The following is a 3,995-nucleotide window of genomic DNA, read 5'->3' as shown; positions in this document are numbered from 1 at the left end:
TTTATTGCCTCAAGTTCTGTTGCTGTGTCTGAACCTGGATCCCTTGAGCAAGGTACTCATTGAGGAGGGTTTAGAACTGGTCACAGTGCCTACAACCTGTTCAGACTTTCGTAAATTGAAGTTTGTAGCTTTTACTCTTTGATCTAGAAACATGTCTAAGGTTTTTCTTTCAAGAAGAGGGTTATAGATGTGGAGGGCAGAACAGTAACTCTCTGTATGTGTCTACTCAGATTGGAGTCCTGACTTTGACCAGTTTTAGATTGGACCAAATGTGACACACTGCCGCTTTTCTTTCTCCCTCATTTCTCTCATCAGCTTCCCCCCATCCACCAGAAATGACAAAAGGACCAATTCTGAATAACACCTGAAATATAATGAAGGAAAAGTTATTTGATTCAGTAGAGAGAGAGAAGTAAGAGCATAAACATTCATTCATAGGTGAATAGGTAAATTTAGGGGGCATCTTGGAACCTATTGGATTATGGTGATGGTTTTGGATGGTACATGCCTCATTATTCTGTTTGAGGTCGGTACATGGTGTAGTTTCTTGATGATATCTACTCTTTTGGTGCTCTTCCCTTTAAATTTTCTGGGGTTTAAGATTTACCATTATGTCCTAATATGTGCTACTCCCTTTCCAGTTAATAACTCAATAGGTAATATGTTCAGTTATTATTGGAGTAAATGTTTTTCTTCCTACTATTGAGATCTTTAAAGGCTATGATTAAAAGAGACTTCATTAATGTGATCTAAAAGAAATAGAAACTTCCATGAACTAATTCCTGGCCTTTCCTTTATACAATACATTGGAAACAGATTGGACAAGCTATTTTTTCCTTACTTTTTTTTTTTATTTGTTTGTTTGTTTAGACATAGATACCCAGATTGACAGGACTCTGAAATATTCAATAATAATTCATATGGGTGTTTCCACAAATCCAAAATTAGTGCTAATGCACAAATGTGAAATTTTTAGTCCTATAGTCAGGACATAAGATCTTGTGGTTCCTCCACCTGAATGAAGACCTCCTTTTTGTACTTTTTTTTTTTTATCTAAAGACCTGTTTGAGGGAGAGATGTTTTATAGGTAGTTGCTATTGATGTCATCATTTGAGAAAGACATTTTTCAATATTTTTTAGATGCATTCTGAATTTTAGAGTTGAGAATATTCTTCATGTTGGAAAAACCCAGAATAAAATTATACCCACAGTGGGCACTCAGTAGGCATGATATTTCATAAATGTCAAAGATTGGAATCCCATCTTATGCCTTAACAACATAATATGGTACTTATGTTCATAAAAAACTTGAAGCATTTGAGAAATGAAGTTCTAAAAATAGACATGTTAATTATCATGTCATCAGATCTCTGAGGAGAATTTTGAAAACTTCCTCACTAGTGCCACTTTCCAACTGCACCCTGATATTCCTCAAGCCCTGGTCCACTGGTCCCTCCCTCTCTTACTTGTGGCCCTTGTTATTACATTCTTTCTTGTTATTTCATCATTTGGCCAAATCCCAAAGTCCCTTCATGTCTACCAGTAATTATCGCTTCCCCAATCAACTCTTCAGGAAAAAAAAAAATCAGAATATTCTCTGAAACTCATTTGTCCTGTAAGCTAAAGACAGAGGAAGACTACAGTGACTGATCATTCACCCTTGCACATCAGTGTTGCCTTTTCTAGACCTTTAAGTTTCTGACTGGCCTGCTTTTGTAAAGGGCATATCCAGAGGCTTCATATTGCATGAAATTATCATCTGTTTCTGCTTGTCAGCCCCCCATGTATCTTTGTCTGTACACACTGGCCATTGTTGTGCTCTTAAGCTGGTTCTAAGGAGGAAGTCATTGTCCCAACTTGATTGTGATTGCACCAGCATGTTTAGTTTTTTTTTAAAGCACATTTTTAAGTTGGAACGGGAGTAGTTTGTGGCAGAGTTTCGACCAGCCAGTCTCACCTGGGTAACTGGCGCACTGACCTTGGCGATTTCAGCCAGACCTGCTTAGGCCTGAATCATCTACATAATGATTGTATTTGTTTATGTCAGAATTGAAGGATTTCTCTTAACTATTTAGTCCAACTGGATCTTCCTTGACCTTTTCCACATGTATCATTGAGAGTAATAAGAACTGCATAGATAGCGTGTATGTTGAAGCAAAAGTTTCCAAATTAGAACAATATTCTTAAACATTGACAGCATCAGTAAATCAGCAAACACATAAGTCCTCTTTTTTGTTCTTTTTTTTTTTTTTTTGTTCTTTTTTTGCTTGACCTGAGTTTCCAGCTTCTGGCATAGAGTCTGGCACATGGTAGGAAATATGTGTTGGCTGATTGAAAGAAGGAAGAAAGAAAGAGGGAAGAGTAGGGGGAAGGGTGGCTTAGTGCTTTCCTACTAGTAGAGAATATAGAACTGGAAGGGACTCGCAGGCATATAAGGTTGAAACCCTCATTTCACAGCTAGGGACATAGACCTCATGAGAGCAAGTGACTCTCCTGAAGTCACATAGCTAATAGGAGGCTCTGGGAGGATGGGGGGCGGGATGTGACTGCAGGTCTAGATTCCTGGTCCGGTCTCTCTTTGTTACACCAGAGCCTGTTACAGCAGGATTCTACACACACTGAGAGGCTGCTCCCAGACACGGGCTGGGGGACAAAGTGCAGAACGTGTGGCCTCTGTCCTATGACCCTCACATGTGCCACTCTGAGTAATTCCTGCCCTGTAGACGCAAAGCCCTCTGGAAAAGGAAGGGAGGCAGCTTCTCTGTTGTAATGAATAGTGGCTGAGTTGCATGGGCTTGTCCCCAGAATGGTTGTGATTGTTGGGGCAGTCAACATTGCAAATGCTCACAGATGCACCCAACAAAACCCACAAATTGTTACTTTTGCTTTGGTGGCTTGTGTCTTAAGTGGCCAATTTCTGCTGTATATAGAACCACAGAATGATCTATTGCTCATCAACCACCAATTGTTAAGAGGGCACTAACGTGTGGAACAGCTTTAATACTAGGCACCATGGAATCCACCTTTCTCTGTAAATCTTCTCAACTGCTCTTTGATGCAGGACAGTGACACCCCAGTTTAGGGACCTGAACGATGGTGTAGATGTTACGAGCAAAGACAGACTCAAAATTGAACTCAGTTCCCTCATTTTCCAGCCCAATGATCATGAGCAAGTGACTTAATCCCTTAAATTGCAGTTTTGTCATCTATAAAATCGACCTCATAACACTATATTATGAAGTCATTGATAGGATTAAAAAGACTAACCTGTGTAAACTGTTTAGAATAATAGCAAAATCAGGTAATGTATAGTGAACACTGTTCCAGGCACGGTTTTGAATAATTCGATCCTCATCATGAGATAGAAACTATGAGCATCCCATTTATAGATGGAAAAACTGAGGGATAGTGAGGTTAAATAATGTGCCTGAGGTCACATACCCAACAAGGGGTAGAGTCAGGATCCAAACCCAGGGAGTTTGGTACCAGAGTTTCTGTTTTTTACCATTACATTACACTGCTGCTATAAGCTATCAGTAAAGAAATCGAAATGGCCCTAACTGGTTTGGCTCAGTGGATAGAGCGTCAGCCTGCGGACAAAAGGTACCAGGTTTGATTCCGGTGAAGGGCATGTACCTTGGTTGTGGGCACATCCCCAGTAGGAGGTGTGCAGGAGACAGCTGATTGATGTTTCTCTCTCATCGATGTTTCTGGCTCTTTATCCCTCTCCCTTCCTCTCTGTAAAAAACCAATAAAATATGTTAAAAAAAAAAGAAAAAAAGAAATCGAAATGACTTAGCTACTTTATTATGATGATTATGGAACAGATTTAGAGAGTTAAGTGACTTGCTGAGATTTCACAACTATAAATGGCAGAGCCCCTGCAATGTGAGCCCAGGTTGCCTGACTCCCAAGCTTATGTTTGTTATATTTTATTTCTTTTAGGGGAAGCTTGGAGGTGCCTGTCTGGTGATAAATAACTGTAGGGGAACATC

Source organism: Myotis daubentonii, chromosome 5 (genome assembly GCF_963259705.1).
Source record: "Myotis daubentonii chromosome 5, mMyoDau2.1, whole genome shotgun sequence".
Lineage (NCBI taxonomy): Eukaryota > Metazoa > Chordata > Mammalia > Chiroptera > Vespertilionidae > Myotis > Myotis daubentonii.
Note: the sequence above shows the minus strand (reverse complement) of the source record.